This window comes from Panulirus ornatus, chromosome 46, assembly GCF_036320965.1.
Source record: "Panulirus ornatus isolate Po-2019 chromosome 46, ASM3632096v1, whole genome shotgun sequence".
Lineage (NCBI taxonomy): Eukaryota > Metazoa > Arthropoda > Malacostraca > Decapoda > Palinuridae > Panulirus > Panulirus ornatus.
In genome coordinates this window covers 32,853,343-32,879,868 of record NC_092269.1, presented here as the reverse complement: position 1 = coordinate 32,879,868, position 26,526 = coordinate 32,853,343, and the positions used below count along the sequence as shown (strand labels likewise).

The 26,526-nt window shown below is 43.9% G+C and overlaps 1 protein-coding gene across 2 annotated transcripts in view; it reads right to left on the bottom strand.

The window, feature by feature from the left end:
• LOC139763197 (chondroitin sulfate N-acetylgalactosaminyltransferase 2-like) overlaps window positions 1-22,698 on the bottom strand; it is an 88,149-nt gene extending 65,451 nt beyond the window's left edge. For both annotated transcript variants that reach the window (XR_011716061.1, XM_071688936.1), the window contains exon 1: window positions 22,359-22,698. The gene's annotated coding sequence lies outside the window, so the exon portion shown is untranslated. The remainder of the gene's footprint in view (window positions 1-22,358) is intronic.
• Window positions 22,699-26,526: the final 3,828 nt, after the last annotated feature.

Sequence of the window (26,526 nt, the reverse complement as noted above, 5' to 3'; positions counted from 1 at the left end):
TATGTCGACGTCTGGTCGTTGAAAGTCTTGCATTTTGTGAAAGATCTAGATGCCTTTACATGTTACAAATACTTCATGACCGTTACTTTAATCGTGCTGAAGTGAATATCGGTAAGAATAAGATATCAGTTTGTGATAGAAAGGTAAGGGAAGTGTTAGACTTGTTACTGATATGTAGAATGATTAAATCAAGAGAGCTCTGTGAAGTTGGTTTAGTTGTTTTTTTTTTCCATTTTCCTCGTCTTTCCAACAGCTAGTTACGTTCCCTTCCTTCATAAGTGTGTACGTTTTAAGCCTATGTTCGATTTTCACATTTTCACAGGGTTACCGTTCGTTGTATCCTAGTTGTATCCGGATGGGATAGGTGTGTAGGAGGTGGGGTTTTGTGTGTGTGTGTGTGTGTGTGTGTGTGTGTGTGTGTGTGACTTTATACTTCATACTTTTTTTATTCACATTCGCTTAGCTTACCAGTTTTCGGATGCCATAGCTTTCCACTTTCCAGATACCTTGGTCCTCTTGTTTCAGATATTTTCGAATCAGTTTGCATATGCGTCACATTCGAAACGTGCATAACATTTTTCATAGAACTTTACAATATCATCCCCCCCAAAAAAAAAGTAAAAAACATTTCGATAGAAAGTTGCAGAAGCAGTTATAGTCTTCGTGCTCATGACTCAAGTTCGACGAGGCTGTTGTTTGTCTGCACGATTATGTATGAAACTATTTATTAAGTTTACTTTAGACGTAATTGGTAATTTCAAAAGAAAGGTTCCGATGAAAGGATTTTCCCTCTTGTTTAAAGACTTGATATCCAAGTCCGTTTGAAGAGGTCTAAAGTAAGCTATATATCGCGTTTGTGTAAGGTACTTCTTGCATCCCTTGGCCATGTGGGTTTTTTCAGATGTAAACAAGTTTCTGCAGATCCTGAAGAATGCCATTGTTCAAGTCTTCGTTACCTTGACCTTATCTTCAAGGTAAGCAGGTACTTTCGTTATTTTTACCTTATTTTCAAAGCTAGCAGCGAAACTCTCGTTGCCTGGACGTTATTTTCAAGGCCAGGAGCGAAACTCTCGCTGCCTGGACGTTGTTTACAAGGCTAGCAGCGAAACTCGTTGCTTTGACATTATTTTCAAGATTTTCAGATGGACGGTTCGACTAGGCTTTATTTTCATGGTTTGGCGTGGGATGGTCATTATACGGAGGGTTAGCGCGGGACTTTGATTACATGGACCATAGTTCAAGGTTGGCTGGGGACTACTGGTTCCCGAGCCTTATTTTCGAAGACGTCAAGGAGTGCTTTTATTTACGTGCTGTTTGTATATGTTTAAAGCACAGCTACTGATACTGTAATTACTCTAGCCAAATTTGTATGCATGCTTTATAGTAAGCTATTATTTGACGTTTCCAGGAACTTAGAGTTTACCTTTCATTTGAGAAAAAACAGATTTTAAGGGCGAAACCATGCTTCGTTTAAACGGTTGACTTTTGGAAATTATCCTTGTATATTTCACAGTGAAACTGTGATTTTGTTCTCGTATATGTTTCCCTCTGATAAAAAAAAAGATCAAAGTAGCTTCGCTTATTACAGCTGGCTGCATTCGTGACGCACTGCACAGAATAGTTGAGAGCGGTTCGGATCGATCACTTTGGCATCCTAGTGCGTGTTTTCGTTCGTCTGTTGGCGTCTCTGTTGTTTCCCTCCGTTCATGGTGTGTAGAGTTCTTCTGAAGCGTTTGTTAGCCTTGCGTGGCGTTCACTGTCTCATAGGCTGCAGCGTCCTTGGCGTTGACTTTCCGCCCATCTGTAGATCTCAGAATCCCTTCGTCCGTGGCGCGTGTTTTCTTGTCATCTATGGCGTCCACTATTCCTCATACCAAGGCCTTCACTATCCTTTTATCCGATGCGTTCACTATCCCAAACGTCCCTGGCGCCCACTATCATTCCTTTTGGGAGTTGCTTATCCTTCCATTCTGGGCGTTCACTGTTCTCCCATTAGCGGCCTTCTCTTTCCTTCCATCCTTGAGTTCGCTCTCCTTCCATCCTTGGCGTCCATTATTCCTCCACTGTCCGCATCGTACGTAACGCTACGCCTACGATCCTTCCCTCGTCCATGGCTTCCATGGCCTGGATGAAGCTCCAGGCCCTCCGGGCGCGTTGGCCCGCCTCGACGACCTCGGTCACATTTTCACAGATTTCCAGTGAAGTGGACTCAGGGTGAAGGTGGCTGACAGGGGTGTCATTGCTTGGGACGGACTTTTTCCCAAAATCTCAGGGTGCAAGCTGGGCGCATGATTCCTCCTCAAAAAGAAGGCGTTAATATATATATATATATATATATATATATATATATATATATATATATATATATATATATATATATATATATATATATATATTGGAAAGAATCACAATTTTGCGCGTGATCAAGATATTCCTGAGTCCACGGGGAAAATGAAACACGATAAATGTTTCATTTTGCCCGTGGACTCATAGGAATATATATATATATATATATATATATATATATATATATATATATATATATATATATATATATATATATATATAAGGGACTTATGTGCCGAGTTTATATGAAATATTTTGAAATCTAAGTATGTGTGAATTCCTTTGCCATTTGTACTGCTACATTTGCTGTAAACACTTTCCGTAAACATGAAGATTGATCGTATTTCTAGAATTTCTCCGAGGATAAATGTAGAAGATAACACATCTATTAAATCATATGAGGGACTGAAGTTAGTGTGTATTCCAGCAGTCGCTAGCAACCCCTGCCTGCCGTGTCCTGTCTTTGGCCAAGAAATCATTACTTCTTCCTTGGCTCAGGTATTTACAGTCACTCCTGCCTCTCGTGCCGTCTAGCCTTCTCCAAACAGGAGGCAGGAGAAATGATGCTTTTCCCGTTTTTACACTAAATTGTTCAGTCTTCTGTATCGTTAATAGTTATGTTCAGCATAGTGTTCAGCCTTCCGAACATTCTTACCGTGTTTTTATGATCAGTGAGACTGACTGACAACAAACTTAGCCAAGACCAAACAAATAACGTTTTTATGTCGTCACACACACACACACACACACACGTATCAAGTTCATGTCTTAATGATTACACGTGAATATTCAAAACAGAAACGTGTACACGTCAGTTAGAAATGATAATTTTCAACATTTTTTTTCAACTCTGCAATAATATCAGAGGGTGTCGAGACGGGTCGAGATATTCGTATGGTGTTAAAGCTGTCTCGGTTATCTGCGCCATTATGACCGCTCGTGTTTACCGAGATCCCCATACAAGCTTAGGTCTTGCACCTGCACCCACTCGCTCTGTTTGAGAGGGGCTTGTGTCGTACATGTCCTCTGCACCGAGAGCTTCATCAGATGCAAGGTATTCATTCATCTAGTGATATACTGACTTTCATCTATTTTCTTTATCTAGAAATTATCCTGTTAGTTTTACCTCCCTAATCACAAAGGTACAACCTTGAGTGTGGTGATTTGGCTTCTAACCTAATTCTCAGAGGTCAGGTCAAAGGTAAGGGAAGTTATATAACCAAGGGTAGCACGATCGTGCTTCAGAGTCGCTGCAGCGTTGCTCAAAGGTCGTACCGTCGTGCGCAAAGGGTCGTACCGTCGTGTCCGGGTAAACAAATGTTAAACAAGTAGCTCTGTAGACTTGGTTCTGTTGCAGTTATTATTCTTAAGTGACTGAGTTGCGTCAGGCGTGGGCGTTCGTAATCTTCGGAGACAATTGTATTATGCATTTTTTTCTTATACAAAAGATAAACTTACGGAAAATGTAACTTTTCCTCTGTCATGTAAAGTGTAGATAATTTTTTCCTCTAAGGAAAGTGTATCATATTTGCATAACCATAAAATTCATGACAATTAATGAATGTGTTTCTGTAACCATAAAATTCTTGACAATGAATGTTTCTGAATATCTAGCACTCCTGTTATATAGGCGCCTGCTATAAAAGTCCTTTCCGTTGGTGAATATTTTGCTGTTCTTTTGCTGCATAGAATAGTTGGCCTATATTGCCCAGCGAAATATATGACAGTCATTTCTCATGCACGGTACGTGATTTTTTTGTCTAGATTTATTCTTTTTTTTAATCTTCAGACTATATAGAAATTTTGACACTTTTTTCATGGATACGATTACAGTGTCATTCATGAATTTATATATCTCTTATGAATATCATACATTCCTTTGTGTTATAGCATGGCGCATGAGTTTATGCGTAGATTAGGTGATTAATACTTACACTTTATGTAGATCAGGCAATTAACGCGTTTTATGTAAATGAGGTAATTAATTCTGTTCCCCTCTCGCATTTTCATAAGTTAGTGATTAACTTCTGAAAATTAGGACTTTTTAGGTCCTAGGGACGTACAGTGCTCAATGTGTACGTTATTTAGGGTTTCAAACAAAGGAAGACACCTGCACAGCGAGTGTACGTGATGGGTGTACCTGCCAGTGTAACCTTATCTGAGGACAGGGGAGGCACTGTACTCTGCTGTAACTCGACCCTGCATCATGGGGATACTGGCCACACTCATCTGAACTGACCTCCTGGGTCACGGTGACACCGGCCCCTCCCTTTTCCGCCCTCTGACCTGACCCTGCATCTTGGGGGGTGGGTGGGGGGACACTTTGTCCCCCCACTCTAGAGTGTGACTCTGATTTATACCTCCCATGTCATGTACTGAGCCGGGAGCTGTCTCCTCCGTTGTAGTACTTACTGAGATACACTGGTCTGACTGTCAATAGGAAAAAGCGATTTGTGTGTGTGTGTGTGTGTGTGTGTGTGTGTGTGTGTGTGTGACAGAGCGTTACAGTCCCATGTTCCGCTGTGACAAAGCGTTATCTTCCCGCGTTTCAGCTGCAACATGCAGATCACCGTTGTTCAACGACGACCGTTGTTCAACTTGCCGTTTCGCAAATGAACAGACCCCCCCCCTTTGTTTACCGTGACGCTGTGAAATGCTTCTTCCCAGTGGTTTGCTTGATTACAGTCAGTTGTTATTGACGTCTGTATGACACCATGAACCGTTTCCCGACACTATTGTGACGCGGGGTATGATCAGGTGTTCCTGACTTCCGTATAAGCCTCATCCTGTGAAACGCTACTGTTACGTTAGCGGATACAATGAGACTCCTGACTCTCGTGCAGGCTAACCCCCCTTGACACATTCTCCAGTGATGTTTTGCTAACGGATGTGATGAAATGTCCCCGACTTGTGTAGAGATTAAGTCTGTGACACATCGTTTCTTCTTGTTTAGCACGTTTTTTTTTTTTTCTAACGACTCTGTGAGGAATGCAGCATTACCTCGTGTTTATTGTGACGTTGTCACGCTGTTCATAGCCCCTGTAATACTGTCTTAAAGCATTGCTCAGTGCTCACCTATGTTTATACCTGTCAGTGAGAGCTTGTCAGTCTTTTTATTATTTCAGGAGCTTTGATTCAGCGTTGCTCTCGCCTGTTTAGCCTGATTTTTTTTTTTCCTAACGCTCTTTGAGTAGTTAGAGTTGATGTTCTGACCAGCGCTACAGACAGAAAACGATGCTATGCGCATTCACCTGGTACGAGAAATGCCGTCTTCAGAGAAATTGCTTAAAGCGTTCCTCTACCAAAATGTTACCAAATATTTTTCAATACTCATCATAGATAAGGAAGGCAGAGAGCTATGTTCGGTCTGAAATCAATAAATCGTCTCTACCGTAATGAAAGACGTATTTTTGAGTAACATGACAATGTGAAGATGTTCAAAAGAGAACGCTAACTCTACGGAACGATATCATAAGATCTACGTAAACATGGCATTAATTCTACCACTTGTTTTGGTTCTATGTCAGTACTACTTCCAACTTCCAACTTTGTGGAGAGACAGCTCCTGTTATTTATTCATCGTTTTTCATGATTACCCGCTCTCTGTTCTTTGTTCTAATGTGTCATTATGTGGAATTCATGGGTATCTTGCTTAAGACTTTTATGTCTTAATGATACTAGTATTGTGTGAGTTGAGCGGGACTGTTGTATTAGGGAGATGCTTGTGTACGTTTGCTGGATGGGAGGGTCGCACGAGCCGGCTTGGGTTTCTTAAACGGCAGTGTAGCGTTAGTTATGTCACTGTGGCATTCATCTGGTGTAGTTTAGTTAGCTGGTACTGCTGCGTTAGCTGTCAATATTGTGCTAATATTTTTTTTTTTCTTTTCTGAGTAAGCTGATATTATTTCGTTTGCTGGTACTGTTCTTAGCTTGTATTGTCGTGATAGCTGGAGAAAATGCCTTGGCTAATATTGATACTGGGAATTGCTGGTGTTTGCGGTAGGAATGCGAGACTGAGAGAAGGTCCCGGGAGCATAAACACACACACACACACACACACACACACACACACACACGCAATGCAGGGAAAAAAGACCAATCAGTGTATGTGACACCGGAGTACCCTTTCCCTGAGCCTTGACGACTGGCTGACCCCTGTGAGCACAACGGAATGACCCTTGGGTGTGGCGATGTGCCTTTCGATCTGATCCTTAAGGGTCAAGTTAAAGGCCACGCCGTCATAACGATGGCTTGTACCATTCTGCTCAAGGGTTGCAGTGCCCTGCTCACGGGGGGTAGTGTAGTGGATATCCAGGAAGGTTAAGAAGGTTGCTTGTGTGTGACCTCATTATTTCCCGTGTGTGGTGCTGAGACCACGACCAAGTTACACGCTTTCCCGTCAGCAGTGACCACTAAATGTCAAAGTTGTTGTCTCATTTTTTTTTTTAATATACGACCTGTTTTGCCGTTGGGAAACACAGACATCTTAGGACCTTACGGTATATGACAAGGTTATATGATAAGGGGCAGCAATAATAGCTTTAATCTTGAGTCTAGATGTTGGAGACAGTATGGTGAAGCGGAAAGCATAATTCATGAAAGACTCAAATTATGTTATACAAGATTACACTCGTCACGCCACTGCATTGCTGAGCCTTGACTCTGCAGTTTGCTCTTGTGAACAGGTAGTTGTCTTCAGTTTGCAATGTGAACAGAAGCCGGAATCCTACTGGAGAATCGAAGTCAAATACTGTAAGGTCAGCAGTCTAGTCACGTCAAAACACACCTCGAGAGAACATGTGTCTTCAGCCATGGGTCGAGCGTACAGATTCGAATTCTGTTTGCAGCAGTCGGTCCACAGTCAACCCAGCTGTTCATCCACCTATTGGCGTTTGATCGATATGATGGGTACCTGGCTCAGGCTAGGGATATATATATATATATATATATATATATATATATATATATATATATATATATATATATATATATATATATATATATATATATATATATATGTATATATATTCATGTGATTCATGTGAGAAACTGCAGAAGCTGGTGACTGAGTTTGGTAAAGTGTGTGAAAGAAGAAAGTTAAGAGTGAATGTGAATAAGAGCAAGGTTATTAGGTACAGTAGGGTTGAGGGTCAAGTCAATTGGGAGGTAAGTTTGAATGGAGAAAAACTGGAGGAAGTAAAGTGTTTTAGATATCTGGGAGTGGATCTGGCAGCGATGGAACCATGGAAGCGGAAGTGGATCATAGGGTGGGGGAGGAGGCGAAAATCCTGGGAGCCTTGAAGAATGTGTGGAAGTCGAGAGCATTATCTCGGAAAGCAAAAATGGGTATGTTTGAAGGAATAGTGGTTCCAACAATGTTGTATGGTTGCGAGGCGTGGGCTATGGATAGAGTTGTGCGCAGGAGGATGGATGTGCTGGAAATGAGATGTTTGAGGACAATGTGTGGTGTGAGGTGGTTTGATCGAGTAAGTAACGTAAGGGTAAGAGAGATGTGTGGAAATAGAAAGAGCGTGGTTGAGAGAGCAGAAGAGGGTGTTTTGAAATAGTTTGGGCACATGGAGAGAATGAGTGAGGAAAGATTGACCAAGAGGATATATGTGTCGGAGGTGGAGGGAACGAGGAGAAGTGGGAGACCAAATCGGAGGTGGAAAGATGAAGTGAAAAAGATTTTGTGTGATCGGGGCCTGAACATGCAGGAGGATGAAAGGAGGACAAGGAATAGAGTGAATTGGATCGATGTGGTATACCGGGGTTGACGTGCTGTCAGTGGATTGAATCAGGGCATGTGAAGCGTCTGGGGTAAACCATGGAAAGCTGTGTAGGTATGTATATTTGCGTGTGTGGACGTATGTATATACATGTGTATGGGGGTGGGTTGGGCCATTTTTTTCGTCTGCTTCCTTGCGCTACCTCGCAAACGCGGGAGACAGCGACAGAGCAAAAAAAAATTATATATATATATATATATATATATATATATATATATATATATATATATATATATATATATATATATATATATATATATATATCATTACTAGCCTTGATTAAGGCCTCAGGCACCCATGCCGCGTCACTTAACATGAAATATAAAGTGAGACCAAGGAGCATAACACTGGTTCTTACAAGTTTATATCCAGAGATTTATCATCACTCTTTTGATATGTGATTATTGTCAACACTTGACATTCATAGCAATAAGTAATGTTCGGTGAGCGATAATTTTATAATCATTTTGTGATTTACCTCCGGCACTTGATGATGTGTTTTGCTGTATCCTCTGCTCGTGGTACCTGAAGAATATTGACACGGGACATAATTTTGCTTAGAGCCTTCGCCTAGATTGAAAAATCAAATCGTGTGGTATAACTGGAGTCGAGTGGAAACTCCTGCAGCTCGAGTCCAGACGTGTGTGTACACAGGAGCCAAGTATCTTTTATTTTCCCCACTGAATAACATGCCAAGTATAATTTGATACAGCGACATCAGGTGTAAATGCTGGCGACTTGGTACCCACCGTTCACAAGCGTTTCTTTTTTGACGTGACAGGCTTATGTATAGGCTAGTTAAGGCACAGGTTTCTGTCAGCATCCTTTACAAGAGCGTTTGAATAAAATGCTTCTGTGATTTGAAGCACAGTCAAGTGTGTAACTGTATTTTTAAGAAATGCAGACGAAACGACCACTGTATAAGGTTCCAGCCCTTAAGCCAAACTTACCCTGGGGCGCTAACAGGAAAGTGTCGGCAGAGACGACACGTTGAAGGGGATATGGAGTCCGGAAGAGCCAAATACACACTATTTTGCAATCGAGTCATTTAATTAGATAAGTGATAATGAGAAGTGGACTAAATAATGATATATATCATGCATGTTATACAAAAGAAAAACATTACGGTAATATTTGAAAGTGATGATTCATACAGCGATACGCAATAACGAAACGACGTCAAGAGAGCGTCAACGAACTTCGGAGAACCGTTGGCGGACCTGCTCAAGGCGAGCCAGTGAAAGCGCGAGAAATTTGTCCCGTGTCCAGGGTAACAACATCCATTCCGCCACAGTGCGTCATTTGGATCTCCACCACAACACGTTACATTCACACAGTAACAGCAGATACATACAGCATGTTTCTGCCCTTCTATCTTTATCTTATACCGTGTTAGTCAAGTCAGTTTCCCATGGAGAGGGTTTGAAAGTTTCAAGTCTGGTGTCTTTCAGTGTTTGCTAGTCTGGGGCCCGATGAACTGGCAGATTCGACAGGTCTTTGTTTTTCATGTGAAATAATCTTCCTTAGAGTGTAAACATTATTATTATTATTATTATTATTATTATTATTATTATTATTATTATGGATGAAGCAGGAAGCGGTCAGGGGAAATCACGAAAATGGTTTTAAGGATTTGGCTGTGGATAAGAGGCTGTGTATTTTACCTAGAGAGGAGGAGGACAAATATTGCCGTTCTTTCGTCTTTTCCAGTGCTATTATTATTATTATTATTATTATTATTATTATTATTATTATTATTATTACTATTATCACTGTGATCATCATGATGATGTATGCTGCCTTATCCTAAACAGTACCTTTTTTAAAGAAATTACTATCATGCCACTAGCCTGGGAAAGCATGATGAGCAAATCATGCTGGCGCGTGAGATTACCGCGGATGTCAGAGTGTAAGTGGCTAGAACCACGTTACTGGACCTCATTCTCGGCCCTACCCGGCGTTTGCTTAATCATAAATGTAATGCAATCGGGTTTTATGTCGCGGCTGAATGCGGTAACTGTGGGACGGCGTAGGTGACTACCTTTGCTTTCAAAAGACCGGAAATGTCTTGGAAATAGTGTAAACAACTGCTAATCACTGATACAAATTTTTCACATTTTAGAATAATTTTTTAACTGTCCACTCGGCTTGGACAGTATCGTTTCTCATACTAAGATACTTTATTTTCTTTGTTTTTTTTTAAAAGACGGTTTCTTACTACAAGCCAAAAACATTTGCTTAGCACAATGCTGAAGTGAACGGATGTGGAGTCCAATGTATATACGTATGCCACATTTTGTAGCGTACGTTCCGGAAGTAGACCGTGTGTGCACATTCCGTGGAAAGACCCCTGCCGAATCCTGTATGTTCTGGGAGGCGAACATGTTACTGTAAGCAGTCCGAGTAGAGAGAACTCTGCCATATCTTGTTACGTTCATGGAGGCGAACGGACGGTTTGCTTCCGTGCAGAGAGACCTCCGCCGGGTCCTGTAAGTCCTGGGAGTCGAACGTTGTCTTCTAAGCGGCAGGATACACCTTACCCCTACAGGGACGTTGGTTCTACTCCCGGGAGAGTCAAGTGTTGGCTGTACTAGATATTCTAACACACACACACACACACACACACACACACACACACTCCTGGCACGGGCCTATGCCATATGACAACCCGTCCTCTTGGGTTCAAACGTCATAAATACTGTCACAAACGCGGGTTCTGATGCCTCTTGACGTATTCTGATTATGATTATACAAGTTATGCCATACAAGAGAATCCCTTATTTTTTTTTCTAAGACTTAGTTGGCTGGCAGGGTTAAGGCAGACAAATTGGGGCAGCAAGGATCAGTAATCTCAGAGGAGGAGATTAGGTACAAATTATGCTCCATTATTCAATAAGGAAAAGTAAGCTTTATCACACAAGTTGATGACGCAAAAGTGGACATTTCAGAATATGTTGATCAAACAGGCATACATCTAGGAAAGTACAGTCCAAACGAAAGAAATATACTAGACCTTACACATGCTAGATTAATGACACATCCTAGATTATCTAGAGCGAACAAGTGAACAGAACATACATCGCGCCAGACTATCTAGAAGTGTGCATTCGAAACCAAGCTGATACGTATACAACATGCTAATTAACCGGAGTTAATTACCATCAGCGAGCAGTAATAGCCTGGTAAATCAGAAGTCCCTCAGACCTGAAGGCCAGAAACAGCTCCTGGGAAGTTAGCACGTACGACACCAAAACAACGCGCGTCTCCCACCGGTGTCCAGTCCTCTTAGTTATTATGCCGGAGGAAATACGCCAACAATGGAAGTCTTATGTGCCGGGATATCTGCGTCAGTTGCAGCGGCGCACCTCTTTATGCTCCAGGCGAATATTCTTTTAAACAAAAAAAGGAATTATGAATTTTCTCCTGTCAAGATGCCAGTCTGTACAGGGGCTTTGTGTGTGTGTGTGTGTGTGTGTGTGTATACATACACACACACACACACACACACACACACACGTGTATATATATATATATATATATATATATATATATATATATATATATATATATATATATATATATATATATAAACTGATTCTTATTAGCTGTGACGTGATTCGCAGAGCACCCCACTAAAGAGGCTGATTTTCGAATGACGTAAATTCCGTGTATGAAAAGTATTCCAACAATATTATTGGAATGTGCCCGATGTCAGGTAAAGGATGAAACTCACTCGAATACTCTCCTGCATGTAAGTCTTCCTAATATATGCTTTCTATACATCTGCTCTTCACCGGCAACGTAGAAAGTAACCAAATCAGAACATAAAAAGATGTCAAACGGATCTTGATCTACGAAAACAAACGAGAAGGAAACAAGATTTGGAACACTGGCGAAGGTGTGTCTCATGTTCTTGTTATGTCACAAGGCCCTGCCATGGTCCTCTCACATGTGGCTCCCAACATTCTCCTTCCTCTCACCGCCTCATCCTTGTTCACAGTTGATCCTCGCCATCTTTTCCTCCTCTCACTCCTCTTTCTCATCCTCCTTTTTCTAGACGTTCCTCTGCGCCTGTTTCTCCTTTTTTCCATATTCCTCCATTTTTCCTCTGTCTTCCCCGCCATCATCTCCTTTCCCCGTCTTCACCTCGTCCGTCTTTTGCCATTTCTTACCCCCACCTCCTTTTCCATAACCCTCTCTATATCCTCCTCTCTTTATTCGTCTTTGTCTCCTTGCTTTCCCGTCAAGAGGGATGGCATTGTAGACCTAAGCCAACCCGGTCCTCACCTGAAGTAACTAAACACCAGACGTAGGTACTCTTGGCTATATAATAACCTGCCCAAGTTTACGACGCAAGCCGCAGATGTTCCCAGATGAATCTGTGAGTTGCCTCCCGCAGATAACCTTGCCCATGCTGGTGGATCTGGACGCATCTGTGCGGGTCCAGTGGCTCGTCAGGATGTCGAGTGATTTGCGTGGCGTATGTTCCTTCAGGAGGCTGACTGATGGGTTGAGAAAATCATTTTCATGCGTTTGGTGCGGCAGTTCGAATTTTTTTTTTTTTAGTCTTTCAGTGAGGCTTAACTGTATCAGAGATTTTGGTAGAATTACTATATAGATTACATGATAGTCATGGCCAGATGTAGGTGTGTCTTTTACCGGTTGTAAAGATAGATACGTTAACGACCGTAGGTATGTACATGATAATTTCATGATGAGTAGTACTATGTTTGTGGGTAAAAGGAAGTTTTCCACGCGTGGACAGAGAATATAGCGTTGTCGAGGCTCTTGTCAAAAGGAGCCCACCTTATCCTGCGCGTATTGCAGCCTCGAAGCTACAAAGTAATACATATGTATGTATAAATGTATATATATATATATATATATATATATATATATATATATATATATATATATATATATATATGGGATAGGGGAGAAAGAATACTTCCCACGTATTCCCTGCGTGTCGTAGAAGGCGACTAAAAGGGAAGGGAGCGGGGGGCTGGAAATCCTCCCCTCTCGTTTTTTTTTTTTTTTTTTTCCAAAAGAAGGAACAGAGAAGGGGGCCAGGTGAGGGTATTCCCTCAAAGGCCCAGTCCTCTGTTCTTAACGCTACCTCGCTATCGCGGGAAATGGCGAATAGTATGAAAAAAAAAAAAAAAAAAATATATATATATATATATATATATATATATATATATATATATATATATATATATATATATATATATATATACATATATATATATATATATATATATATATATATATATATATATATATATATATATATATATATATATATATATATATATAATGTGTGTGTGTGTGTGTGTGTGTGTGTTGATCAAGGTGGTAAAGTAAACAAGTGAGAGATCGATTCACCTGTGTTTGCGCGTTGCCCTAACCCATACACACACACACACACACACACACACACACACACACGTTATGATAGTCCCTGCCTTACATCAATATACCTTAGTATATATTTCATGAATGTTTTCATGACCATTTGAGTATAACTTAGCGACTTTTGATGTCTTGGTTTAAAGCTTTGGAAGTGACAGCTTATGAACTCAGGGAGAAGCGTCACCGTATTTACTTGTATATAAGCATAATGATGGTTGATGTTCTGAAATACAAACGATGGATAACGAGAGAGAGAGAGAGAGAGAGAGAGAGAGAGAGAGAGAGAGAGAGAGAGAGAGAGAGAGAGAGAGAGAGAGAGAGAGAGAGAGAGAGAGAGAGAGAGAGAGAGATTTGCTTCTCTCTCTGATGTACTTCCATGAAGAATGTTCGCCCTTCTTGTTTGGGTTGTATACCGCCCCGATCTCGTCGAGGGAGTGGTATTGTGGTAATGTTTGTGGTGGCGCCGACGATGGCGACAGTGTGGCGGTGGTGACACCAGCTCCAACAGTTGGGATTTGATGGTCAGTGTGGTGGCAACAACGACGGCGACGCTGGCGGTATAGTGACGACGACGGGAGTTGTCGTTGTTGGCGGCTGCCGGGGGGGTGTTAGAACTGGTGGTGGTGTGGCAACAGCGACGGTGGTGCTGGTTATGGCAGCTGTTTGTTTATATAGACGCCACGACGGTGGTGGTCGTGGTACTGTTGCATGCGACGGCAGGAGGATAATGTGACATGATGGACGAGCGATGAGCAATGCTGCCCGTGTCGTTGCCGCTGAGAACGAAGACGACGACGACGACTGAGGTGGTAACATTGTCGGCGGAAGCGACGACGGACGAAGGAGGAGGTGGTCGAAAGCGGTGACGGCGACGAAGCGACCACCTCTGTCGCTCAGGCGTACTTCGCTCTCCATCCGCCGCTTTACACTCGCGTGTGGACCGATGATGTTGTTCTCGGGTGATGGAGGTTATAGGCGACTCCTGCTTCAGGTCTGGCTTCTCTGAACCATGTACACTTCAGATTATTAAGCTGGCTGTACCGCAACAAGTATGGTTTTTACCGGTCTGCTTAAATGTGTATGTATTCTGTATCTTTAGATCTTCGGAATGTTCAGATTAGGTCTTTCGTGCAGTGGGTTTGGATTACATGAGCGGCCCTTCCGTCAGGTACGTGTCCTACAGCTTCTCATCGGTCATTATAGAGCTCCATTTTGGCCAAAGTGATCGGCCGTGGCAACTGCGTCTCTTAGATCACCCGGTCCTCATCTCCCTTCCCCTCATCCTTCCTCTCATTCTTATGTCTTTTGTCAAAAAAATATATATAATGAGAGGGGAAAGTGTAAGAAAATATCACAATGAAGGACAGATTGGTACGCTTACAATGACAGTAATATAACGCTTTAATTTCATACGGTGATGAGTCGGGCGTCCGCGGGGTCTTATATTACTGCCGGGTCCGACAGTGGTCAGGGTCAGTTTGTTTTGTCTTTGTGTACTGTAGTACCGCGAGAGACGCAGCGCAGCTCCTGCAGTGTTTCTAGTCAAAGTGTCGGCCGGTCGGACGACACACACGTCGAGGGGAACCCGGCGGGACGTCTCTGGTTTCATAGCTAACGCCATCGGCGTCGGGCCGTCTCCATCTGGGGTCACGACCGCCATGTTTTAGCGGTTGTGATCCTCGAGGAATTTCATCATAACGTGGGGACAACTTTAGAATGAAACTCACAAAGACTTTTAACATTTGAAGTAGAATTTGAAATACGACTTTCTCTTTATATATATTTTTTTCTTTTTATTTCCAAGGTGGTATTCTTGCACATACATCTTTACCTTCATATTCCGCCAGCGTCACACGCTCCCGGGTGCAAGTTTATGGTCGGGCGATGATTATTCTAATTTTGAATCCCCACCCGTCCCAGGCGGTAACTCTCTGCTTCTAACCTTGGCAATGCACGTGTTGTGACACTGGTCTCTTGTGAGTGTTAAGGTGCCAAGAGACACTTGTGGCGGAGGAGGTTGCACAGCTTGCCATATCTCTACTTTGAAGGTTCAGTGGCCTTGCTTTGCCTATAATTAGACGACGACTCGCAGTTAGACGGAACCGGTGCGTCTGGTGAAGTAGTGAGGGGGTCACTGTTTGTGTGGTAGGGAGGATGAGGTACACGTAGGGTACGGCAAGTGTGGGGAGTATATGTATATATGGTGGTGGCTTCTGTTGGTGGGATAATAATGGTATACTGCGTGTGGTAGAAGGGATCACAGTGCGTATGATACACACGGTACAGCAGATTAGACAGAGCACGGTGCACAGAAAGGTAGCACTATATATATATATGCATATATATCTATATCTATATATATATATATATATATATATATATATATATATATATATATATATATATATATATATATATATATATATATATATGGACTCTAGTACGTGTCGCGTAATCGCTGGAGGGAAGATGAAAGGTTTTGGAATGAGTGGAGCGACGATGGCAAAGTGTATAGAGGGGAAAGGTGAAATTTTTTTTCGAACTGTGAATGAACTTTTCTTTTTCATTCGAACGGAACAGGAGTGGAGGGAGGAATTGGGCCAGCATTTTGTAATTTGGTTCATCTGCTCGTCTATCTGCAGCCAGCGGACATAAAAAAAAAAAGGCTCAGCATTTTTTTTTATATATCTGCCTCGCGTAGGTGCTAGGATCGCGAAACAAATTTGTTGATCCGATTCATTCCAGCAGATGGGCACCATTTCTTGTTATCATCGTACACAGTTTGCCCCAGACTATGGCAGACAAACAAGGTAGCCTGTCTATCACTCCTCCCTCCTCCTGCTGGGCAGTGCGTGGACCATGGCAGACAAGGATGACGACAGCGAGTCCACCACCCTCCCCGCTTCTGCCGGGCATTCCATGGACCAGTATCATACTTCTGTACTGCTTCAGACTTATGCCAAAAGTTAGAGAAATCCACTCAGCTGTTATTGTCCAGCGAACTAGGAACGGAACGGCTGTGTAGATTTAGCTCGCCTGGAGTGTGTGAAGGAATCCTCGCTGGGGTGTGTGAAGGACCCCGTGGTGGGGTGTATGAAGGATCCTCCGTAGTGGGGTGTGTGAAGGATCCTCTATACTGGGGTGTGTGAAAGATCCTCCGTGCTGGGGTGTGTGAAGGACCCCGTGCTGTGGTGTGTGAAGGACCCCATGCTGGGTTGTATGAAGGACCCCGTGCTGGGGTGTGAGAGGAATCCTTATGCTAGGGTGTGCGGGATCCCGTGCTGGGGTGTGTGCGGAACCCTTCCCAGTGCGAGGGGGACCCCAGTGCCAGGTTGTAGGGGGACTCTTGTGCTGGAGTGTGTGAGCGGCTCTCCTGTTGAGCTGTGTGAAGGGTTCTTGTGCTGGGGAGTGTGAAGGACTTCCGTGCTGGGGGTGTGTGAAGGACTCTTCTCTGTGCTGGAGTGTGCTGGGGACCTTTTCTCGTGCTGGGGGTGTGTGAAGGACTCTTCTCTGTGCTGGAGTGTGCTGGGGACCTTTTCTCGTGCTGGGGTGTGACTGAACCCCATGCTGGGATGTGTGAGCCACCTCCTTGCTGGGGTGCGTGAGGGCCACCTGTGCTAGGGAATGAGGGACCCCTCCACGTTCTGGGGTATGTAGGGAACCTCTTAGTTGGGATGTGTGAGGGTTTTACTTGCTGAGGTGTGTGAGGGTGCCCCTGTGTTGGGGCGTTTGGGGACCCCTCCCCGTGCCGGGGTGCGGGAGGGAACCCAGAGCAAGGATGTGTAGGGGGCCTTCCCTGCCGGGGGTGTGTGAGGGACCCCATGCTGGGGTGTATGAGGAATCCTTCCCCATGTTGGGATGTGTGAGGGATACTTTACTGTGCTAAGGTATATGAAGGACGCATTCCCGTGGTAGGGTGTGTGAAGGGCCCCGTTGCCATGGTGTCTGGGGGATTCCAGTGCTGGGATGTTTGGTGTCTGGGGGATTCCAGTGCTGGGATGTTTGAGGGAACCCGTGTTGGGATGTGTAAAGGACCCCCCAATGCAGGGGTATAAGGAACCCTCAAACTAAGGTGAGTGAGAGATCCCCGTACTGGGGTGTGTGAGGGACCTCCGAGCTGGGGTGTGTGCGTGTTCTCCATGTTGGGGTGTGTGCGTGTTCTCCATGTTGGGGTGTGTGCGTGTTCTCCATGTTGGGGTGTGTGCGTGTTCTTCATGTTGGGGTGTGTGTGTGTTCTCCATGTTCGGGTGTGTGAGTAAGGCCCTTCCCCATGCTGAGGTGTAGAAGGGATCCCGTACTGTTGTATGAAGGGACCTCCTTTGCTGGAGTGTGTGAGGAATCCCCGTGCTGGGGTGTGTGAAGGATCCTCTTGCTGGGGGTGTGTGAAGGATTCCCGTGCTGGGGTGTGTGAAGGATTCCCGTGCTGGGGTGTGTGAAGGATCCCCGTGCTGGGGTGTGTGAAGGATCCCCGTGCTGGGGTGTGTGAAGGATCCTCGTGCTGGGGTGTTTGATGGATCCTCTTGCTGGGGGTGTGTGAAGGATTCCCGTGCTGGGGTGTGTGAAGGATCCCCGTGCTGGGGTGTGTGAAGGATCCCCGTGCTGGGGTGTGTGAAGGATCCCCGTGCTGAGGTGTGTGTTTGAGAGACCCTCAGCTGTTGGTGTTCACTCTTCCATGATTACATGTGGTAAGTGTTTTCCGTATGTTCAGTATGTGGACGACTAAGAAACAAGAATGATTATTATCTTTCGCATTCGGCACAGAATCGGGATGTCATGGGAAGTGCGGTGTGGCGCGATTAATATACCACAGTCGAATCGTTCATATGGTCAACATTGATCATCCACGTACTGGACGGACCAGTGTCAACCACCCTTCATCTTTTAATCTGATCCAGACATTCAGTTGACTTGCGGTCAACTAAGCATTAGACTGAACCAGATTTTAGATTTTTTTTTTTACAGCGTTCATTTCCGTGCACTGCCTGAGTACAGTGCTGAATTTTGGACAGATTTGTAACGCAGTTTTAACTTTGTGCGTTGAATACGCATTTAGCGACATCGGATCCGCCTGGAGCTTTGCGTAATCCCTTACATATGTGTGGTTGTTTGCATTCCTCCCCTTTTTTACCATTAACATGTTGTGTAGCGGTTGTGTCGTGCATGTTGAAGATTATTCTGTTTTTATCAAAAATATCTGAACGAAGGTTATTGATGTTGGTAACACTCAGGTTTTGTCTGTTTTTTTTTCGGTAAACAGTTGCACAGAATGAGCCACAAAACTGTTTTTTCAAGTCAGACATTTAAGATATGTGTCTAGCATTTTATTTGGATAGTTATGTGGCTAGTAGTGGTTTATTTTATTTATTCTTTTTGACTGGTAGTGGTTTATTCTATGCTGGCCGTGGTTTATATTTGGCCGACACTGATTATTGTTTTGGTTTAATTAAATCATTTTTCACAGTTTTGGTTTGTAGTTCGGAAACGAGAATCAGTGTCTTTGTATCGCCCTAGAACTAGTTTAGAATATGGTTCTTTGTGGTATGCGCCCCATACACTGTTGTATATCTCTTCAGAATATTATGACAACTCTACGCAGTTGCATTTATACGGAAGGAAAACTCGTAAGAGAACAGCACATTTTCTTCTTGCTTCTCGAGGGTAGAGTGAGAACAATTCTCTTACCCTAGTGACGGTGTAGATGACTATCATATCAGGCACGACTCGGAATTACTACGATTCTGGTGCACGTATAAGTTCTCACTTTTTTTTTTGTACACTTCGAATTTTTTTTTTCTTACATAGCCATCCGTCCTGTGTGACACGAGTCTGACATATAGATTGTGGTGTAGAATTCTATGTGTTTGTGTGTCCATCCTCTGCACACAGTTCATTCGCTCCACCCTAAACTACACCTCAGCCCTCAGGTCATCCATCATGCCAACAAGAGCAAGCATAACAGAGCGACAAACCACACCAAAACCAGGCCCTCAGAACAATCATTGGCTGTCCCGTAACCACAAACATTCAACAACTGTCCAGTGAAGCAGAGATATTTCCTGCGTGATCTCACATCAACATATGCTCGACAGCCCATTGATTCTATGCAATGGCCATAGACCCCTCCCATTCAAACCACGCCATAATCAACCACATATCCTCATTTTCAAACAGAAAAACTTACCCCTGCTTCACACACTAACAATCTGTACTCACAGATATGAGAAAATAAACGTGATGTTGACTAAGGACATGCTCACACTCACCGACCGCCATCCAAAACCCAGTCTTAAGCTCCATCCCACCGGACATAGTCGCACCTGAGACTAAGCCCCCAGGAATGTAAGACATTTCTCGTCGGATTCAGCGTATCACACAAGAGCTGTCATGCCCTAGGTGGAACTTACTTACTTGAAGACACTGAAGGCTTACTCAACTGTTCTGCCTTCACGTCACACAGACAAACACACAAGATCACCACACCTCTTGACCTGGGGTTCCGACTGGTGGATATAGCCAGCTTTCTGCGCGCTGCGGGAGTCCCATAAAATGGAGGGAGTTTTAGAAGTGTTACGCTTGTGTGTGTGTGCGTGTGTGAAGGTAGAAGACAATATGAATTCAGAGAGTGAGACTGACGGGAAGTATATGCAAAGTAGAATGATGTAATGGAGATAGAAGACACGTCTGTGACGGTGCGATATCATTGCAGTCATTCCAAAATCAGCAGCTTCGAGTGAGTCACATACATCACAGGAATTTGAAGTTGGACGGCGGTGTATTCTGGGGGAGATGCAGAGGTGCCTGTGCAGGGAGGGCGCTCAAGAGTCTTGGGTTATATGGGAAGATGTGTTTTATTACGAAACTCCAGCTACTTGACGTCCTGGATCATAAGGTGTGGAGAGGGAAGGCTGAGAGGGTGGCTAAAAGGGGAACAAACAAGGCTGTGTGGAGGGAAGACGGTGTGTAAGGAAATAGGAAATATGAAAGAGAGGACCAGTGAAAGGGAAGGCACGAGTGAGGGAGCGAAGAGGGAGGGGAAACGATGAATGGATAGATTAGAGGTACAGACGACGAGGGCAGGGATGGATGGGTAGTTAGAAATGGGATAGGAGGGTGGCGGGGGCCGAACGCTAAGCGTGGGTGGTGGGTCGATGGAGGGGATGATTTTGAGGGAAAAGAAATGAGTTGAAGGATCGCTGAGTGAGGACGAGAGGGAGGGAGGACTGTGTGGATGGAGAAGGGACTTGGGGGAACACGATGGTGTGGCCTTGCTGTTGGTTCTGATCGCCGGAAGGTTACATTTATCAAGCGTTGCCTGTTATCTCCTCCATCCGATCCAGCGTACGCAGATTGTTTTAAGTTTCCAAATCTTTCGTTTACCCGAGACGCGTGTCTCTGCGATGCTCCAGGTTTTCTCATTCCAACATGAAATGTAGAAAAATCTCTAAATATCTCTCATAATGTAGAAAAATCTAAGTATCTCTCATAATGTAGATAAATCTCTAAATATTTCTCATAATGTAGATAAATCTCTGAATTCTCATAATGTAGATAAATCTCTAAATGTCTCTCATAATTTAGAAAAATCTAAATGTCTTTCATAATGTAGATAAATCTCTAATTGTCTCTCATAATGTAGAAAAATCTCTAAATATCTCTCATAATGTAGATAAATCTCTAAATATCTCTCATTCGAGTGGGATGGTATTATGAAATCTCAAATGTATCTAATGTCTTCCGTTCAGCTGGGCCAGGGAAGGCAACAGAAAGTATTTCCCATAATCCTTCGTTCATTTGATGGTGTGCAGGTAAGTTGATATTGTCGATATGTTAAGTACATCAAAGATGCAGAAGGATAAGAGTTCAGCCATTCGATACCTTCATGTTGATAAATATCTCGAACGGTGTCTTGATCGTTGCTCATTACCCAAGACAGAGCCTCGTGTTACTCAAGTGTTGCACGGTAGGGGGTCAGCATTGGGTCGTTCATTCCTGGACGAGATAGGAATTCCCAAGAGATGCTGATATTCCAATGGTCCATTAGTCCATTACGTGCGGCTGTTGGAACATAATGGATATCCCCTTTAAGTTCTCGTCCACCAGAAATCTCATTTATTTTACATTTCCAAATCCCATTTGCGAATATTTTCACACAAATCCCCCGAATTTTATTATTTTAAAGTTAGGTTACGCATTAGTAAATGTATTGACATTGCAGCTTCACAGATTGATATGTTTCATGTGTGCTGAATGGTTATTATACATCAGTAGCTATTGTTAGAAATTCTCTATGTAGTAGTTTGATGTTATGCATAATAAGGCAAGAAATTCTGAAACTTGAGTCACGAGAAATCCCTCCAATCAGGTGTTAACTGATGAAAACTCAAACCTTTCACCCATATCCTTCCAGAGTGACGTAAGGTGTTTATACTTTCACTAGGTTGGAGTGCACACTTGCCCAGCAAGGGCCAGAGTAAAGTGTGAATTTGGTGGCTACGTGTGACGGTCTCCACTGGTGCTGTGCCCTACGCCTCTACTGGCCAGGCCGCTTGGGAACTTAGTTGAACTGATTATCGCGTATTTTCCCAGTGGAGCATCCCTCCTCTCCGTGTGTGCCTCGCCTACACCTAGTATCGACACCCGTCTCCCTGCACGTCCCTTGCATCTCCGTGGCCATCGGGTCTCTCTCAGGCGTCCGAGGGCCTATACTGCCATCTCCACACACGAATCTCACACACACACACACACACACACACACACTACACGCATTCGTACACCCACTCGCAAACCGATCCACCCGGCGATACCGACCTTATTGACACGTCCACATCATAATGTTGGTGGTGGCGGTGGTGGTGGGGCGGTGGCAGTGATACAGGAGCAGCATCCCGTCTTCACCCTCTCCCTCCCCCTCTCTCTCTGTCTCACTCTCTTTCCCTCTCTCGGCTCGGCTCTCTCTCCCTCTCTTCTCTCCGGTTGCCTCTAGCACGCCAGAGGGATCAATACTTTCCACAATCTGACTGGGGCGGCAGTCATGACCTCACACTGGCAGCGACTCGAACTCATGTCACTGTGGGCCAGGGGGGCGTCAGCGTGTACACAACACACATGGTGGTCAGGAAGGGAAGGCCACACACGTCCGGACACGACGCACTCGCCAGAACGACTGTCGTCACAGAGACGACTCAGCTGGGAGGTTGGAGAGCGGCTCCGGGCGCCGGCCTGCGCCCTGACGCGCCCCCCTTCCAGCACGCCCTCCCTGCGAACACGCCGGGGGAAAACATCTGATGGAGACGTCCACGGGAGCTGGAGGGAACCACAGGAGAGCCTGAGGTGGATATAGGAGGATCCCGAGGGAGAGATGGAGGGAAATGCAACGGGAAGAGCAAGAGAGAAAATATAATGAGGAGGAATAGATAGATGAAGGAGAAGCAAGGCGGTTAGGAAAATGGGGAGAGAAAAAATATAGGTTATTAGGTAGGAACGAGTTAAAGACGTAGTGGAAGAAGGATGGATGGAACGGAGATAGAAAAAGAGAAGGATGATGGCAAGGATGGAAATAAAAGACGATTTAGGTTAATTACGTGTTTAAACTGGAGTAGAAGTGGAGAGGCGACACAGTGGATAGTGATGGTAAGGAAAGGGATAGAAGAGGTGATAGAACGACTGATAGAAGACGAGGCGAAGAGATAGGATAGAAGAATGGAAGAGAAAGTGGGGGAAAAGGAGAGAGGGGAAGGGATGGGAGAAGAGAAAGTGGGGGAAAAGGAGAGAGGGGAAGGGATGGGAGAAGAGAAAACATGACGGAAGAGAAACAAGGGGGAATGAGAGGAGACGGGATGGAAGAGGAAGGAATGAACTGAAGAAAGGAAAGGGAACGGGAAAGAAAAGGGGACAGAAAAACAGGAGATGAGACAAAAGAGGAAAAGGAAAGAGCACGGGAGAAAGGCGGACTGATGAGGAGAGGTAAGAAAGAAGAGGCTAAAAGAGAGGACTTAAAAGCTGATGAGAATGAAAGAGAAGCAGAGGAGAGGGGGTGGAATGGTTAAGAAGAAGAGGTGGAGGAGAGGATGAAAGAAGGATGTGAAAAGAAGAGCGAAGGGGAGAGGCGTAATAATAAACAGGAAGTGGGTGTATAAGATGATAATTAAAACTCGACCCAAGATGACAACGGTGGTGGCGGTCATTCAGCCTGAGCTCAGCTACCGTCATATATTCGGCCTCGGGGTCTAACAAATTAATCCCATGCGTTAAACCCCCGGTACACTCACTCGCCTTGGCGTCATACACAGAAATGGTGAAGCCTCACTTGTCAGTTGAATATGATAACAGGATATGGTGTGTGTGTGTGTGTGTGTGTGTGTGTGTGTGTGTGTGTGTGTAATTACTATTTATTTGTTATAGTGATTGAGATGTACGCTCCAGTGTGTGTGTGTGTGTGTGTGTGTGTGTGTGTGTGTGTGTGTGTGTGTTGTTTGTGATTACTTTTTGTGCTCGAGAATATATTTATGGCCCTCTCCCCTATCAACTAACCTCTTTTTCATCACAGAGTCTCGTGGATTCCTCTATTGTCCCCGCAAACTATTACAACTTCGCTCAAGTTGTTCCACACGTCCGCTGATCTGTTAACGAACGCAAGAACTCCCGTAATCAGATGAATTACTAAGCTGCCTCTTCATCTGCGCGGCACTTCCCATATATTGCTCAACAGGAAGACAATGAGAACATTGAGATAGGAGTTAACACAACGCGAGTGTATATAGATCAGAACGCAAAGTCATTATTCCCGGCTTCATCTTGATGGTGAGGTGACATTTCCACGTATGATAAAGGCGAACTTCAGTGAAGTGCATCAGCAGCCGGTTGGAACTGTATCAGACGTCTGTTGTTATCCCTCAAGGTGTACCTTAATAGTACCATCTTAGGCTCATCAATTTATCCGCGATTAACCTATGTGTGGTGTTGTTAGGCTTGCTCTCTTATCTGCTTTTATCTTACGTTCATGTGTGATGAGGATCTTACGTCTTAACCTCCACTTGAACCTCTAATGATCCACTTGTAGAAATTCATATATAACATCTGATGATAAGGAACTGGCTCATTTCCTCCTCGTATCTCATGCCCTGGCTTACCCTCTTCGTGTTTGTCTGACCGGTGCACATGCGAGCATTTCAATCCACTGATCATCATCACCAGCGGGCTGCAAGGACTACTAGTCTTGTCTCTTGGAGGAAGCCCCTCCCTCCAGGGGAGCCGTTCATATCCGTGTTCTTGCTTGGCCTTGAAGCTGCCGAGACGCCACACAGGGGGTTATGATAGTAGTGTTAATGAAGGTGATAATGGTATATGTATGTATAAATGAGTATACATGGATGTTACAGGACTCCGCCTGCATAAGGTTACATGGCTGGTGAAAAGTCCCCTTTGTCGAGTATGTATCACTGGCAGTGCAGTCTCGTCTAAGATTTCACTTTCAGAGTCCACATTTCCCACATATATATATATATATATATATATATATATATATATATATATATATATATATATATATATATATATATATATATATATATATATATATATATATATATATATATATATATATATATTTATATATATATATATATATATATATATATATATATATATATATATATATATATATATATATGTATGTTCATGTGATTGTCCAAAACATATGTTTTGGACAATCACATGTTTACCAAATGGCGTCCTAACTTCGTCTCTTCGATGTATATCAACTGAATGTTATATATCTCTCTTGTTTCTCCCCTGATGATGTGATTATTACACGAAAGTGCACTTGGGAACTTTTCGTGTTTCATTTTCCCCGTGGACTCATAGGAATATCTTGATCAAGCGCAAAATTGTGATCCTTTCCAATATCTGAAATACGTGTTGCCTAGGGCTCTTAGTGAGATGGAAAGATTGTATGTTTGTGGACTCAATGCGAGCAACTCACCAGTGGATGAGGCAGAACGAATGGAGACTTGCTTGGGTTCAGTGGGGTACACTTCACAGCCGCTGAAGTGCTGGCTCACTGTGACTTAACATTCCGATGCCCAGGCGGATAGTGCAGGTAATGTACCTCCTTGACCGGGGTACCTACTGGGGAGGAGAGAGAGAGAGAGAGAGAGAGAGAGAGAGAGAGAGAGAGAGAGAGAGAGAGAGAGAGAGAGAGAGAGAGAGAGAGAGAGAGAGAGAGAGAGGTGGGGGGAGGAGAAGGGGACATGATTAAATGCCCTTTCTGTCACAATTAACTCTGCATCTAGCAACTTACTACTTTCAAATCGATCACTCTCTACTGGTTACCTAGACAGCTTTGCACTGAAGCATTCATTCACAGCTGCTGCTTGCTCTTGTTTACACTCCACGGGATCAGCTGATCACCCACAAAGTAGTGAGGGGGACGTACGAGGGAGCAGTAGACAGTGACTTCTCAGACGTTTATGTTGTTTTGATGTTCCGTGCCTGGCAATCCCCAGCTTCGAGATGTAGAGAGGGTTGTTTTGGCGATGCGTCTGTGGTAGTGGCGTGGATTTGCTGCTGGTGGTGGTGGTGAGGGGAGGGGGATGTTCTTGGTGCTGTGTTTGGTGTAGGCGTTGTGGAGGCGTGAGGGATGGCGTGGAACGGTGTTGGATGCGATGGCGTTTATGTGGTGGTGGTGTGTTAATGTGAGGGTGTGAGTGTTGTGACAGCTGTGATGTGTTGTGAAGATACGGTACTGGACATAATGGTGTTAAAGTATGTGTTGCTGTTGTGATGATGTGGGTAATCTGGTGTGCCGTAAAAGTAATATCATCTCACTTCTGTGACGTGGGAGATGTGCTACATGATCATTTCTGCTGGAAAAAAAAGTGGCTGTGGAGCGAGTGTGGAAAATAAGAGTACAGATAATGTCCACGGGTTAGGGCCACGGTAATTGATGTTATACAAGAAGTTGCATAATGAATGAATT